General features: G+C 39.3%; 1 pseudogene; it reads right to left on the bottom strand.

Annotated features, from left to right (window-relative positions):
- Positions 1-1,779: 1,779 nt before the first annotated feature.
- LOC127215216 (probable ribosome biogenesis protein RLP24) lies at positions 1,780-2,401 on the bottom strand (annotated as a pseudogene).
- Positions 2,402-17,407: the final 15,006 nt, after the last annotated feature.

Below are 17,407 nucleotides of genomic sequence, written 5' to 3'. Positions count from 1 at the left end.
ACTTTTTTTCCCATGGAGCAAAGCCCATGATTCTGATTGAGTGAGGAGGTAGGAAAATACCATAACCAGGTTAAATTGAACTGTAACAAAAAAAATTAGAGGTTTTGTACCACAGGGATTTACCCACTTAATTATCTTTCAGTTGTAATCAATTGTTTACAGCTTGAAGAAAACAGCTATATAAACTAAATGAACCCAAATGCAAGATATAGTCATGATATCAGTATCTGCTAAACATGCCAGAGGTATTTCATTAATCCAGGCATAATCATAACAAAGAATAATGTACCTTACTACAAACAACTGTTCAGTCCTAGTGAATGGCATTCACTTCTGTTCAGTTTTAATTTGTCAACTCAAAGGATAACAGTGAATATGCTCTGAGGAGAAATCACATTAATTGATTGGATACATTGACAGTTTGATTCACTGGCAACTCATTTGTGTATTGATTTTTGCATTCACTAGGAAATGTGTATGGAGCAAGTTCCATGCCAAATGCTCTGCTGAATTTGAGGTAAAATTTATATACAGACTAAGCATATTCTTTTTAAATTCAGAGTCTAGTGAAGCAAGACGGCATTAGAAAGGCAAAGTCACAAGAATAAGCTAGAATTATGAAAGGTAGAATAAGAAAAATCCTATAGGGAGAATAATCTGAAAGGGGGGTAGGGATAGCCTTTATCCGAATGCAGTGCTGGTCAGAGAAGTGATTTAGTGGCATTGTTGAAAGAACATTCATATTTAATAAATATATGCTTCTTTGGAAATTTTCTTGGGAAGTCCATTGAATACAGGCATTCTTCTTATTTCTTCCCGGCCTTTCTTTATTCTAGAATTATTTTGTTTTTGTTTTTGTTTTTTTTTTTTCACTTTAGAAAAGGTTTTATTTATGTACAAATAAAAGGCAACATTCTGTCCATAAATTCTATTTTCCAAAACCAAAGAGTTTTTGGTTGGCTTTTTTGTTTTGTTTTGTTTTGTTTTAAAGAAAATCAAAAATGCTGGGTGTGATGGCACACCTTTAATCCCAGCACTTGGGAGACAGAGGCAGGTGGATCTCTGTGAGTTCAAGGCAGCCTGGTCTACAGACTTCCAGGTCAGCTAGAGCTACATAATAGAGAGACATTGTCTCAAACATCCAAAAAAAAGAAAACCACATAAAAAAATGTAAAAGGCACCAAGATTCTTCTGCTTCTAGACCACTGCTGGGCTGGAGGGGGGTGGGGGTGTTGTTGGGCCGGAAGACACAACTTGGAATAGAGCATTCTCCAAAACAGTAATAAAGTATCATTCTGGCAAAGTTTATTCAACCCGCCCCACCCCCAATATCCACAAGCTGCACATTAAAATGGTGAGGCAGGACAAACAGCCCAGCATAATTCAGCTGCACTATAGCATCTTATGCAGCCAGTATGAGGCTTCAAGAAAGGAGCTACTAAACAGACTAAACCAAAACAAAACAGACTGAGGTTGTCATGAGAACGGTTAGTTCTTTGATGTGACCTCTGCTTCAACAACCCTAATAAACAGACAATACCAGTACAAGGAAAATATCACACCATTACAAATTTCACACCAGCAAGACAGTGTGACAGTAATGTTGCCTGGTGCCATTAAGCAATGGCTCAACCATGTTATGCCCAGAGTCCATGCCTTCATCTACACACAAACTTTCGTGTTTTATGAGCAGAACACTGTAAAGCAAACACTGAGCTGAGATCTAACTCCCAGGATGGATGCCTTTACAGGCTGCAATGTAAGAGGAGAACATGTGCATTACCTTTGTCTGAAGGACATTATGTAACCAATCAATAGCTTAGGAACCAACAGTCTCCTCCGGTTTCCAGTGTACACGGGGCTGGTTGCAGGCGGCACCATTAGGAAGCATCCTCCATGTCCACATCCACCTGCAACTGCTGTACCATTTTTTCCTCCAGCTGCTTTCCCATGCCTGCAAGAGGAGCCCGGATAAGATGGATGTTCTGCTTGACTTCTTTGATGTCCTGGACCTTCAGCAGCTCTTTGTTTTTCTTCAACCTGTTCATTATAAACTTAGCCTGGCATTTCTGTTTGATCTCTTCAACTCTCTTCATTGCATCAATAGTTTTACTCCATAGTTCTCACTGATATTTCACAGGTTCATTTCTTCGTTTTTCAAATTCAAATGAGTTGTCCCCCATGAGCTCCTTGCCAGCTGCTTTCCGGAAGGCTTTAGTCCACCTGAACTTGCGTGGGTTCCTCTTCTTCTTAAAGTTTTTATGACACTTGGATTTGCAGAATCGGAACACCTTGCAATCGTTGCGGACAAACATCATGCCGTGGCCAGGGTAGATCGGCCCGGAACAGAAATAACACTTTTCGATCCTCATGTTTGACTCTGCGTGGGACCCACCTCCCAGAAGCCGAGTTAAGAGGAAATGACCATTTTGTTTTTTCTTTCTTTCTTTCTTTCTTTCTTTTGCTAGAATGCTTTTTAATTTTGTTCCCAACACCTAAGAGTTTATAAGATTTGCATCTAACATTTTATAGGACAACAGTTATAAACCATTCACTCTGTATGTGTGTATTATTATGGAATTCTAGTAATACCATCAAAAGTAAATGTTGGAGGAAGTATTTTTCTAGCCCAATAAAGGTCTCTACTAAAGTACTGCATGCCATATTGTACATAACATATGTGAATAATAAACTACATTAGTATTTACATGGGTGTTGAGTCTGTGTTTCTGCTTAGGGATTTTGATGGGGATTGCATTGAATCTATAGATTGCTTTTGGCAAGATTGCCATTTTTACTATGATAATCCTATCTATCCAAGAGCATGGGAGATCTTTCCATTTTCTGGTATCTAATTTCTTTCCTTAAAGACTCAAAGTTCTTATTACACTTTCACTTATTCGGTTAGCATTACCCCAAAATAGTTTATGTTGTTTGTGGCTATATTCTATATTAAATTTTATCAAATCTGCTTGACATCCGTAAACTCAGTCTGGTTTCTTTAGACTTGCTAAAGAACTGAGTTGTGTGTTTCTGACTTATGTTCCTGCTCATAACATGTGCTCCCCTTTAATGAGAAGTAGGTTTTAACAAGGTGACCCTGTTTAGGACATGTGTATATAAAGCTGGAGTAAAGTGTCAAAGCTCATAACTTGGTACAGGCAGGACACAGACCAAACCCAACACCCTCACTGCACGGCCTGTTGGGGACTCTTGGCACCATCCAGGTTATAGAAGCCTCGTTCAAGTTTGGTATTTTCGTGTGTGTGTGTGTGTGTGTGTGTGTGTGTGTGTGTGTGTGTGTGTGAGAGAGAGAGAGAGAGAGAGAGAGAAAGAGAGAGAGAGAGACATGCTGGCAATTATGAAGCATAGAGGCAATAATGTCACAGAGTGTTGACCTTCAATGTCTGATTTCTCTTCACAAACAGACTTGGATATCTTGACACAAATACACACTGCTTTCTGTTATGCCCAACTGTATCTCATCAGAGCCTTCCCATTCCCATCAACCCCTGGTGAGGACACTAGTTTTGTGGTGACTATAATTTGTTTGCTTCACAGCATAGTTACATTTTTTTTATGAGTAAGTAATTTATGGGAGGCTGTTTGGGGACTATATAAGTGCATGTTCCTCATTAAAATTCTTTGTACCTAGAATCCACTAATTATTATTGACTAAATTAACTTTTAATGATTATGGCTGTATGGTAGTTGTGTAGGCAACATCTATATTTTGCTGTCGCTCTCATTCATTAAAAAGTAGTCAAGTGAAGGAAAACTTCTCATTTCAATGTCTCAATCAGGTGATCACCCTGAATATACCCCAGCTTCTTTGTGTCTAGAATGGATCAAAATCATTCATCTTAAAGTGTCAGTGAAATTGAATCAAAATAATATATACAAGAAAATCAACACAAAGCTAGTGTAAAGTAGCAGGCAACAAATATCATTCCCTGATTTAGTCAAAGTTTCTAAATTATCTACTCTAAAAATACCTCCCTGATTTGGTGTATCATAAGCATTTAGGCAAACAGTGACATCCAATATTATTATTTCCAGGCAAAAATCATTGTGAATGTAATGTTATTTCATCCTCCTGGAATCGAGTACATCATTAATAAGACCAGTTATAGAAACAAAGGGAGCTTTACCTGACCTGCAGGCTGTTCGGATCAGAACACACAGGTCCCTACAACACCAAAAAGCAGCTGCCATTGCCACTACAAAGTTCAGTCACATCTTGAGTTCCCTGTGTTTTATTTTTGGAAGGTCTTCGATTCTGATTCCCTTTCTATAGCAGTACTCAATTCTGCCACCTCTGGTATGGATTATTTCCATTCTTTTGCTCAATATTTTCCATTATTTATTTTTCCAAGTATAAAACTCAATTTGTACTAACCCCTAGGTCATGGCTATCAGAAACAACAAGATTGCCTTAAGTCTGAGGCGGAGATTGGATTCACATAACATATTGATCAGGAAACTAGGAAAATGCACTCAGGGGCTGTAAGGGCACAGACTTTAAAGCTTTCTCCATCCATAGCAAAAACCCCAGCACCCCCTTTTCTGTTTTCCTTGAACATCACACGTATCATTCAAGAGTCAGACTCGTTGCTTCCTCTCTGATTTCATGACTAGGAACCATGTGAAGCCTGAGATTGGGGGATATATTCTTCTCTGCCCCATGTGTCCTTATTCCTAAAAGTCTTACCCTTTGAACAAACAGTGTAGTTCCTCTCTTTCTGGTAAAGTAATATTTTTGTTTTCAAGATACCTTTTTAGCAGGTCTTTTCCTGCTACCCCATTAAAAGAAGTACAAAAAATGAGGTTTCTCAAACGAATATTCTGAGTTGTTAGCTGCAGGGATAGCCTCGGATTATCACCTTCCTGCCAATCCCACCATATACTAACAACTCTTAACTCCCTCTGCCCCGCAACTACAATCAGTTCATCCTCCGTTAAATCTAAAGGAGGTTCTTTGCCAAAGTTTACTACCAAGCGCTTCCCACATTCAACGGCATCCCTTCCTCCAAATCCACTAGCTACCCCACAGACAATAGGGTTGTCCTGCACAGAGGCTTCTCTCCCGAGAAGTGACTGACTGTAGAACCATGGTTGCCTTGGCCTGCTGAGTTGATCATAAAACCACCCTTCTCATCGCCTCCATCAAGTTCCCACTTAATAGGGTGTCTCCGTCGAACCACTTGATCTGGCGCCACCTCCAGTCTCCAGAGGGAATCTGTACAGAGGGAGCTTTGCTGGTCCTCTTGCTGTGGCCGAGATGGCTTCTCAGGCCCATGCCAAATTTTCATCTCTCAGTCTCACGTGGATGCTGGTGTGTGAGGCTGTCTGTTCCTACTGCTGTAATAAAACACCATGATTCAAAGCAACTTGGGAAAGAAAGGGTTTGCTTATTTTACAGCTCACAGTCCATCGTGGAAAAAAAGGCAGGGCAGGAACTCAAACAGTCTAGGAACCTGGAGGCCACAGCTGAGGCAGAAGCCAGGGAGGATGCTGCTTACTGGCTTGCTCCCCATGGCTTGCTCAGCTTGCTTTCTTTCACAACTCAGGACAACCTGTTCAGGGATATCACCAATCCCCAGGGGATGTGCCCAACCAATCAATCATTAATCAAGAAAGTGCCCCTACAAGCTTAAGCAGAGGCAGTCTGGTGGGAGTATTTTCTCAACTGAAGCTCTCTCTTTTCTGTTTTCAGTTTTGGAAGAAAAGAAAGAATAAAATAAAATAAAAAAGACTAGCCAGAACAGAGGCTTCTCTTCCAAGAAGTGACAGGCTCTAGACCTGTGATCTTTGAACCAATTTTTTTTTAAATCCCTATCAATGCCAATAATAAAGGTGGGGGAGGGACAAGATGATGGCATTAATCTGTAGCTTAACATAGTTATTATTCTCAGTCTAACATCAGGAAATGTTCAAGCCCTTCCCATAAGTGCAAACTGAGGAAAGCGCTAAGGATGTGGGTCAGAGGTAGAGCCCTTAGCTAACATGTAAAGATCTGGCTACCAGCTGATGTTGTTAGGGGAAATGGAGGCTTGTAGAGATGGGGGCTGGTAGGAGAAAGATAGTTGGGCTACTAGGGGTACACCTGTAGAGGAGCCATTGGAACCCTGTGTCTTTCAGCTCTTTGCTTTGGCCATCCTGAATAAGCCTCATTTGCTATGTATTACTGTCATGATCTCAGGGACATAAAGAATCCTTGTCATTCCATCATGATCATAAAGCAATGAGGATAACTAATAACCTCATGGTCACTAAAGCCTCTGAAACCCTCAACCAAATTATCCTTCCCTCCCTTTAAAAATTCTCTTTCAGGTATTTTGTTATCGCAATAGGAAGATAGTTCCCAGAGAGCTGGTTCTGTTAAATATCCATACATGTTGAATTTCTTAGATGGTAATAGAAAACCCTTAAGCAGGACCAGTTAAAGACACTTATTTATATCACAATTAATTTGATCAAAAGGATGAAATGGCATTCATTAGTAGACTTCAGGATATGTAATGCAGCAATAAATAACAAGAGTTCTGACCCCTTACGTTTTGGAATTCAGATTTGTTTGAGTCTTTACATCACTAACAGTAGGAGCTCATGTGAGTCTGGGAAAGCTGTTAACAACTTCCTTGTGCCCTTCGCCCTCCGGAAGCAAGTTTATGTACTTCCATGTAGACAGAAGTTTCTGTCCTGCCCGGTCCTGCAGCCACTCAGTACCAAATAAACACACAGAGGCTTAGATTAATTCTAAACTGTTTGGCCTATTGCTCAGGCTTATTACTAACAAACTCTTACAACCTAAATTAACCCATAATTCTTATCTGTGTGTAGCCACGTGGCTCGGTCCCTTTTCTCAGTATAGCCTTCTCATCCTGCTTCCTCTGCATCTGGCTGGTGACTGTGTCTCTGCCTTTCCTCTTCCCAGAATCCTCCTCGTCTGTAGCGCCTCCTATACTTCCTGCCTGGCTCCTGGCCGATCAACCAATATGAGTGACAAATCCTCACAGTGGACAAAAGCACTATTCCACATCATTTCCACCTCTGCATTAACACAAATCAAGTTAGAAAGCTGTCTCCTAGGTGGGAGAAGCTCTAGCTGAGTCTCTTGGAGGGTTAACAGCTCCTACAAAGTCCATGGGAGTTAAATAAATGATTGCTAAAAATAAGCTCTGGCATTGGAAATTCACTACAAGACACTCGTTGTAATGGCTTTTCAGGCCATTTCCAGGATAAATATTCTGGACACCCCCCTGGTGAGAAGGGCAGTATGGCACCTCTTAAATCAACTAATTATCCTGAATCCTAAGTTGCCAACAAATGGGATGCAGCACACCTTCCCCCACTTTGATGGCAACAAGCCTTTCCCAGAAAAACAAAATCAAAAACACAAGAATAACATGCGTCTCTTCTCTTTAACATGTGATTATTTGTCACATCGTTTCACTTGATCCTCAGGAGTCAAATCCACATCCACGTCTCTGGAATCATCGACATAAACTGCAAAGCACTGAACAAACACAAACAAGCGTCCTTATTGCCACTGTGATCATTATCTTCATCATTATTCATAACAATCTGTCATTGCGCCTCCAGTCTCTCCTTGTGAATAACCATTTTCCCTCCCAGCACAAGCCTTGTCCTAGTAGACCTTCATTGCCTGGAACCTGAATATCACAATGCATCTGTGAACATATTTTCCAGCTCTATGAACTGTTTGCCCCCAATCCCTCATAAAAAGGACCATCGGAGTTATCTTGCTTTACAAAAGCAAAAAACGCTGCACTCATTGTGTCTGAAACATTCCAATGCAATTCATAATTTACTTAAGGAGAACATCACAGGTATAAATATTAACACAGGAAACAAAGATGAATAAAACTGGAGAAGACTGCCGTGTACTGAGCTGGCTGAGGGTGTCGGGATTGAAGCACTTAATAGATCACCACGAGAAGTGAAGAAGAAGCTTCTATTTATTACTAAGAGTAATGGGCTTTTATACCCAAGCCAGGGGATGGGCTATCCACAGGAGGAAGTCATGCACCACCCACACCTGGAGTCAAGGTATAGGCACTGCACACCGGAAAGTTCTAAGAACAACCTTGTTTGTTCAACCTTGAGAGCCCGGAAGTTCTACAGCTGGGTGGGGAGGAAGAGAACTATAAGGGACAAGGACTTAAATTTCCCAACAGAAGACAAACATCCATGGAGTGTGGACTACATAATAAGTTCCGTGCCAGTCTGGGCTACAGAGTGAAACTCTGTTGTAAAAAGTAAAACAGATACCTAAATAAAAATAAGAGAATGCCTATACATAGTCTTATAGCACAAGACAGAAAATAAATACCAAGCTTTGTTAACCAACTTTCTATTACTATAGAAAATACCTGGCATAATCAACTTAAAGGAGAGGAAAAGTTTGCTTTACCTCACAAGTTTTGAAGGGTTGTCCATGGTCTGTTGTTTGGAGGCCTGGGATGGGGACAGAGTATCAGTAACAGAATAAGACAGTCACTTCACGAACCTAAAACACAAAGAAAGACAGGAAACCCCAATATCATTCAAATGTCCACCTGATGCCCTAACTCCACCTCACGAGGCCGCATCTTTCTAAGATTCTTCTACTTCCAACAGTGCTGCAGGAAGACACCTATGCCTCTAGTTCATGGCATCTTGGGGGCATTCATCCAAAGCATAGCAACTGCTGAAGGCATCCCAAGATGGTAGGAATTTATTTGTATTCCTTAGATGTGAGGTGTGCGATGCAAACATGGGGTCCCAAGACATTGCTGAAGGAAGGGCTAAATTGTGAAACAAAGAGAGATGTGGACAGGTAGAGAAACTGAAACCTGGGCGTGGCTCCAAATCAGAAGAGCTAGAGTCCATGCTAAAATGGGGATGAACAGAAGAGAATGGAAAATCCCTGACAGGGATGACCACTTCCTCTTATTTTCTTATTCCCACCACAGACTTGAAGATCAGCAGGGCCCGCCTGACAGTCATCAACCAGTACTTAAATTATAGTGCCCGCTTTTTAATGGAGGAAAAACAATGTTGCTTTACCCTGTTGTGTGAGGATGTTTCATAATCCCATTAAAAAAAAAAATTAACTTTACCTTAAAACAGAACAAGGCAGTTTCTAGTGCTGGTTTGAGTGTAGGAAGAAGGTAGAGGATGCTAATGTCCCTTGTGATTTATTCTACTTGTGCTCTGTCAGGGCAGTTTAATGCATTTCGAAGAGTCGCCTGTGAAGAACACGCTACTTCCCCTTCACTGGCTATTTTTTGTGTGGAAGGAAAGTTAGCCAACCATTCAACAACCGTTCGCTTCATTCTGTGCAAAGAGTCTTGTTTCCTATCCCATTCTCTTCTGACTGCAAATTTCCCCCTTTGACTCAGATAAAACCCAGTTCTCTTCAGAGATACAACGAAAATGTAGACACCTAGCCATTCTTTGTGTGAATTAGACTTTCACTTGTGGAATGTGGAAAGCACATATAAAAAGGTTGACATTAGTCACGGGAGAGATAAGGAACCCTGTCTTCCCCAGCCACAGAAGCCGAGTGTTAAGGGAAGGACACAGTTCACCTTCTCCACCGTGAAGAGGTGGCAAGCATCGAACAAGACAAATCCAGTGAAAAGCCCAGGGTCTTCTGACCAAGACAGCCAAAGCATTTCGTCTCGCTGTCATCTTGCTAACTCATCTTCGGCCTCTTGGGTTTCTCCAAGTGTCTTCTGTTGGTCACCAGCAACAGCTTTAGGATCTTTCCTTCTTCCCTGAAACCATATTCAGTACCATATTTTTCAGAAGTCCAATTATTCTCATTTATCAAAGAATTAATCTAACTTATGATGAATCTACAATGACTCTACTGCTGAATTAATAGGTACATGTCCCCAGACCTTAATAGGCACCCAGACTTTAGCACACCCAACACCATGATGGAAGTCCCATTCAGACCATGAAACTCATCACATAGCAGCAATGCTGACAAAACAAAAACCTAATCCATCAAAGTACGTAGTTCTGAGAAAAGTCCCTAGATCTCCCTAAATATAGTTTTTGTTTGTTTGTTTGTTTTTGTTTGTTTGTTTGCTTGCTTGCTTGCTTGCTTGGTTTGGTTTGGGTTTTTGGGTTTTTTTGTTTTTGGTTTTGGTTTTTTTTTTTTTTTTTTTGGCTTTTCTAGTTCTGCTTCTAACAACAGTTCTTGTTAACTGAGGTATGTCAACCCAGGAAGTGTTTTTTGTGCTTAAAAGATCAACATAAGAAACACTTAGGACCTCATGGGGTTCCTGAACCCATTTCTGAGTAGTCTTCTCTAGTTGATCCCTCACAATATAATTACTTTCTTACGTTTGTATTCTAGCATTCTTCAATATAATTCATTACTAATTTATCCTACAGAAATATACATTGTGGTGTGCATGAAATTTTATTTCCATTTGTTATATGATGCTGCAAACTGCATATATAGTAACTGTTTCAGAAAATGAAATCTGAAACTGGGTAGTCCATTTTCAAACTTGGCACTTCAATTCACTATCAGACCATATATATTTAATATGTTTCAGGGCTATTATGAGCCCAACATAATGATTATCATGTGGTAATACTTCCTAAGTGTTGTTATATTAACTTTATTGCTACTTTTCCCTAAGATCCACCAGTTCTGATGTACATAGCCAGGCTTTGGCTTCTCCTCATTCATATGACATAGAGTCTGTCTTCCATGCTTCATATGTACATAATCCCATTCTATCCCCTTACAAGTTACATAACTTTTGGAAGAACAATCCTCTGCCTGGCTTATAGCTCACTGTGGCTTTTCTGTACATTTTTTATTTATGTAGAAGTTCATCTCATGCTGTAGACGTACATTGACATTTCTAGACATTATTTAAATGTTTTATATTTTCATAACTACTAATCTTCTTAACAATGTTCACAATTTTAAAAATGTTCAATTTTTAAATAATCAAATATATTTTTAATCTCGCTTTTCTTCTTTGCTCTATGAAGTCTGGTATGTGCATGGCATATATACCGATGTGCTTGGGAAGACTGGAGGTCAAAAATTCGTATTTTCCTTCATCGCCCTCCACCTTACTTCTTTGTGATAACCTCTCGATGGTTGTGGAGCTTACTCATTGGATATACTGGCTGGTCAGTAAACTCTGAGGATCTTCCTGTCTCTTCCTTATACCACGCCACTTCCCCTTACTCTCCCAGACCTTGCTCAGGTTATAAATGCATATGGCAACATCTAGCACTTTTCCTTGGATGCTGGGCATCTAAACTCAGGTACTCATGCTCAGGCAGTAGGTACTTTAATGCCTGAGCCACTTCCCCAGCCCTCTCTAGAAAAACTTCCTTCTTATTCTTCATGCACAAAAACAGTTCCCTAATTACTATGGATTAATCTCCCTGAGCTCCAATTTCATAGTGTTAGGTGAAAGCTATGTTTGAGTTTTCTCCAAGCAGTGATCTAGTTTTTACAAACTATTTACGCACTAAGTAAACTACTTTTGCTTCAGATGGAATGGTAATTATGAAACACTGTGTGGTCAAACACAGGCTACATAACATGTAGGAGGCCATTATAATGCTCCATTTAATGTATGTGTGTCTTTCTCCCAGCAGGTCAGTGTGTCCTTGAGGTCAGTGTGCATAAAATGTGTCCACACATGGTAACCATATCTTAAATCAATGTGGGCATTTCATTCTGTATTTTCACACAGAAAATAAACTCCAAGCAAATATCCATGTTATCTTCTTGCTCACTCAGAAACTGGTGTGCAGATTTAAAAACAATACCTACATCACATGCTTGAACTCTAGCCTTCGATCCCAGTTCTTGATCTAACAATTGCCCTCCAGTTTTTCCTTTGCCAAAACTTGCCTTGGAAACCAGCCTTAAATTTCTTTCCCTCTAGATATAGTTGTTCCTCTCTTCCTAGTCTCCACCTCATAAGAACTGTATTCATTCAACAAATTTTGAGCAACTGTTATGCATTAAGCAAAGTATAAAGTACTAGCTAAATCGTGCCAACAACACAGTGAACAACAGAGATGGGCCCTGAGCCAGCACACCTACAGGCAACAGGCTAATTAAACAAGTAATCAAACGTGTCCCTGAGTTGCAGACTAAGGTTAGTGCAGAGAAGGGAAGGAATATGAGGTTCCATGTGAGAAATTAGTGGAGAAGGGAAGGGACCACCTAGACTGGGGAGTGGTTCAGATATATTTAACATATAATTTAAAATGTGAGGCAATGAAATCATGCCTATATGAATAATGAGGGCCCATAGAAGAGGCAACGGCAGAGGACCAGCATGTGTAGGGTCTGAAGGAGAAAGAACATATTGGGCATGTGAAATTCTGAAGGGCTTGCCAGAAATGTCCTATTTCATTGATCATAGGGCAACTGTTTGAGGTATTCAGACTTGGACCCATCTAAAATGAAATTTTAAATCTGCATTTCAGGGTGTTTCTAGAGACTTCTTAAATTAAGTATATTTCTAAAATTATTCTAAATGCTTGTTAGAATCACCCAATAATTTGAAGTACCAAATTAGGACATAAGGAAGAAAGATATAGTTCTCCTTCCTCTTAAGATGTAAATAGACTCTTGGCTGGGGAGATGACTAAGAAGGTAAAAGCACTTTCTGAACTAGCAGAAGACTGACTCAGAGCCCAGTGCCAACTCAGGGTGGCTCATGACTACCTGTAACTCTAGTTTCAGAGGTTCCAGCACCTTCTTCTCACAAACACACACACACACACACACACACACACACACCCATACACACACACATACACACACACACATACACACACACATACACACACACACCCATACACACACATACACACATACACACACACATACACACACACACCCATACACACACACACATACACACACACACACACACACCCATACACACATACACAAAAATGGAAATAAATAGTGTTTATAGATACACATATACTAGAGTATTGCTGCCATTCTAATGACGAGGGCAATTCGGTCTATAAAACTATAATCTTGTCTATCATTGAGCCGAAGTTTCAAAATTACCAGCTAGGCAGAATTTTAAAACATGTGAATTTATCTCAGGAAAATTGAGAAATCCAAATGTTTTGCTCTTGACTGAGCATGGAAAGGGAAATGCCAACCACAGAAGTGAGAAAAATACAACCAATTTTTTAAATTATATTTTTGAATATTAAGTATTATATATACTGTTTTAATCAAATCCAAACCTTTCTCCTTACTCTCCAACTTCTCCAAATGCCCTGACAGCTTTTATCTCCAAATGTCATGAACTTTTTTGTAGACCTACTGAGTCTATTTAGTGTGTAATATGTACATGGGTGTGGGACCAGCCACTGGAGCATGGGCAGCAACCAGAACCTGCAACCCTAAAGTAAGCATCGCTTTCAAGTTGTTTCCAAGGATGACTGTGGAGCAGATGACTCAGAAATCCCTTTCTGAGGATTGGCATCAAGGTGCCAATTCACTATAACATTAGAACAAGCAAGTCAGGTTATAAAACTCAAGTCTCTTTAAAATAAAACCCTATAACTAACATTTTCATTCTACATAAATGTTGGTAACCAGTGGTACACAGAACCAAATACCATATGACCCTGAGGAAAGGCTAGAAAACATTCTTGTCCCCACTCACCCCCAAAGACATCTTTAGTTGCTGGGTAATATAAAAATCACACAGACACATACGTGAACCTAAACGGAAAGAAAAATATATTTGGAGAAGAACAAGGAAAATCTGTGGCTGGAGGAGAAAACAGATTCACACTCGGGATCCAATGCTGAGACAAAGCAAAGGTTGGGGGCAATAAAGGGAAAAAGAAATCTTGGCTGTAGACTATTGAGACTACTTAGCTATGTAGACATGTGTTACATTTGTCTGTGTTGTATTTATTTAACTATGTAAAGATGTGCTGCTTTTGCTTATGCTGCATTTGCTAAACTATATAATGATGTGTTACTGTTTTACCTTACCTGCCTATGGCACCTGATGGGTCTAATAAAAAGCTGAACAGCCAATAGCTAGGCAGAGGAGAGGAGAGATAGGCAGGGCTGGTGGGCAGAGAGAAAAGGGAGCCAGGCAGCCATCCTGGGGCCAACCAAATGGACATGGGGGAAGGAGAAAAACAGGACTAACAGTACATAGATGAAGTAAATGAGCACATAAATTAATAGAAATTAGTCACTTTAAGTTAAAGAAAAAAATGCTGGCTAGAAACAAGCCTAAACTTGTTTAATAATTAAGAATAAGTCTCCATGTCTTCATCTGGGAGCTCACTGGCAACCCAAAGAAAATGCCAATTGCAGTAGACAAAACAAACACCCTCCCAAGACATGAGGCAGAGTTGAGCTGACATCCAAGGAAGTGTTGTTAATGACGGCAAGGCAAATTCCACCAACTGGCGAACACAGAGAAAGTCATGGGTGATGACCAACATCAACACTAGAAGATGCATGCAGGCAAAATTCAATGGTGGGGGCTGGAGAGATGGCTCAGTGGTTAAGAGCACTGGCTGCTCTTCTAGAGGGCCTGGGTTCAGTTTCCAATATATCTATATGTATCATATGTAATCCAGTTCCAGGGAATCTGACACCTTCTTCCGGCCTCCCTGGACACTAGGCACACAAGTAGCACACAAACATACAGACAAAACATACACACATAGAAAAAATATTTTTGAAAGAAAAAACATACAATGACAATCTACTCTGGGAGAGTAAATAAACCATCTATGATACATGCACAGCCTACTAGAGCAGGCTGGATTTGAAAGTGAATTGGAAAACTCAGAGCTACAACTCCATTCTCTCCATTCCCACTATGCCCCAGAAATGCAGAGCTTGCCCAAAGAACATTCCAGAGTCGGTCTGAATTTGTGACATTCTTACAATCATACTGTATTATAACAGATAATGTACATGGCACAGCAAAGCAACCACAGCAACAACTCCATCTTAGTTACGCTACTAGGATTTGTTTGACTCCCTATGCTAACAATGTGATAGCAAACTATTTGTGACAATAGTACTTGTCTCACTTACTCTTCTGTATAAAATGTAGTCAGTAAAAGTATGACATACGGTGTTATTAAAAACATAAAACATACTTCAAAGAATCAGAAAGCTACAAAGCTGGCCCCAGACATGACTTAAATAAAGGTACCACTGCACAGAATATTTGGAATATATGACTAATACAAGTCAGGAAGGTTAAAAGGACAAACTAATGAATGGAATAGATAATACAAAATTATAATAAACCTAGATATACTGTAAATTTTAAAACAGTCCCAAAGAAATCTTCAGGCCAATATAATTTCAGAGAATGAAATCAAAGATTAAGACAATAATATAATTTTAGGTAACTCCTTCAGAAAATAAACAATAAAACTATACCTGACAACTCAATACCAACAGCAGAAAATATAATTTTAATAAAATGAAACAATAGAAGGGATACTTCATAAATAAAATGCAATAAAACCTTCAAAATTATTAGCACTCAAATCAAGCAACATTAAACAAACAAAAAAAGTACATCACAGCCTATGCATATGCCAAAAAGACACGTTCAGTCCAAAATCTTTAAAGAACAATTAATTTATATAACCAAAGTAACATTCTAAGGGAAACAGAAGTATAAACAGTATTGATAGGAAAAAAAGAACATTTGACAAAATTCAAAATGATTTCATAACAGAAGTTCTCAACCAGATATACAAGGCAATTTCCCAATCCAATAAGAATATATGGGACTGGAGGTGGAGGCGCTGTCTCAAAAATCAAAAAAAAAAAACAAACAAACAAACAAACAAACAAAAAGATGTATGTAAAATAACTATTAACACAGAGACTGTGGAAAAATAGTAAATAACATTCTGCAAAATCGGGGGTTGGGGGAGCCACTCCACAAAAAAACAGGTTGATTTACTCTCACCGGGTAAAGCCAGAGTGAGTGTGCAAGTGTGTGAACACACAGAACTTCCAGACTGGAAACAAGTAGCTGAAACTGCCTCTTCAGGGACTGCAGGGTTGTTACTTCGACAGTCTCTGGGTATTTACGGTAATACTACCAGACTCTCAGGGAACCCAGCAAAGTGACAGACACGATGGAAAGTCAAATATGTGAAAACCAAGTGTATTTTCATGTTGCTCATAGCAGACAACTGGAAACTCAAACTTTAAACAATGACATTCTAATAACATGAAAGCAACTTACAGAAAGATGTGAAAGGGGTCTCAGAGCTCCACTCGGGAAGTTAATTGACAGATGACATTAAAGAGGTGAACTTTAAGTGGAGAGTCACGTTGTATTCACAAGTTAGAAGATGCACACTGTCAACATGCCATTTCTCCTCTGATTGACTATTCAGCTAAATGTAATCAAAATCAGCATGCCGGCAAACTTTTCTGAAGAAATCAACAAGGTAATTTCAAAATTTTATCAAACCACCACATCCAAAATAATTTTGAAAATGGACAAAGCTGTAAACTAAACACTACTAGTACTAAAGTCACATTCGAAGCAAAACAGTGCTATATCGGTGTAATAATAAAAGTAGAACTCGGGAAACCAGGGCGTCATGGTCAGAAACAACCCAATAAATATACGATTAACTAGGTTTCAACAGATATACAATATTCACTGGAGAAAAGGATAGTCTTTTCAACAAATTCTGTTTCAAAAATGGAATGCCTTGCAGAAGAAAGAATTTCATAGTTCTTAAATATACAAAATAATACAAAATAGAGCACAGACCTTATAAAATATCCAGAAAACCCCACAGAGAGAAAATGCATGTATGTCCTTGATACGCACACATCTTAAAGCAAAGCATAAATAATAAGAGAAAATCTGATGTACTTAAATATCATTGAGTTGAAAATTCTCTTATTGAAAAGATCTTGAAACATGAGAAAACAGGCCACAAACAACATATCAACAACAGCAATAGACCAACTCAATAAAATATGTAAAGGATTTTTAAAGACACTCTATTGAAGTACTTATATGAAGGCTGCATGTGCCGTTCAGTGGCACTTGCCTAGCATTCCCAAGACCTTCAGTTCAATTTCCAACAGTGGACAGGAAAGTCTCCAAAACAATCACACACACACACACACACACACACACACTGAAAGTGCATATATGCATACATGCATACATACATACATACATACATATTACTTGAAAGAAAATAAACTCATAAAGACAAAACTGTATTATGAGCCATCAAGGGATAAAGCTTGAAACTCACAATGAAATCTCAGTATACATCAACTTACAAATGCTAAAATTGAAAGAACTGCCATTACTAATTGCTGGCTGTCATACAGAACTCA

The sequence above is a fragment of the Phodopus roborovskii genome, unplaced genomic scaffold, assembly GCF_943737965.1.
Source record: "Phodopus roborovskii unplaced genomic scaffold, PHOROB, whole genome shotgun sequence".
Taxonomy (NCBI): Eukaryota; Metazoa; Chordata; class Mammalia; order Rodentia; family Cricetidae; genus Phodopus; species Phodopus roborovskii.
Note: the sequence above shows the minus strand (reverse complement) of the source record. Positions and strands in the feature narration are given on the sequence as shown.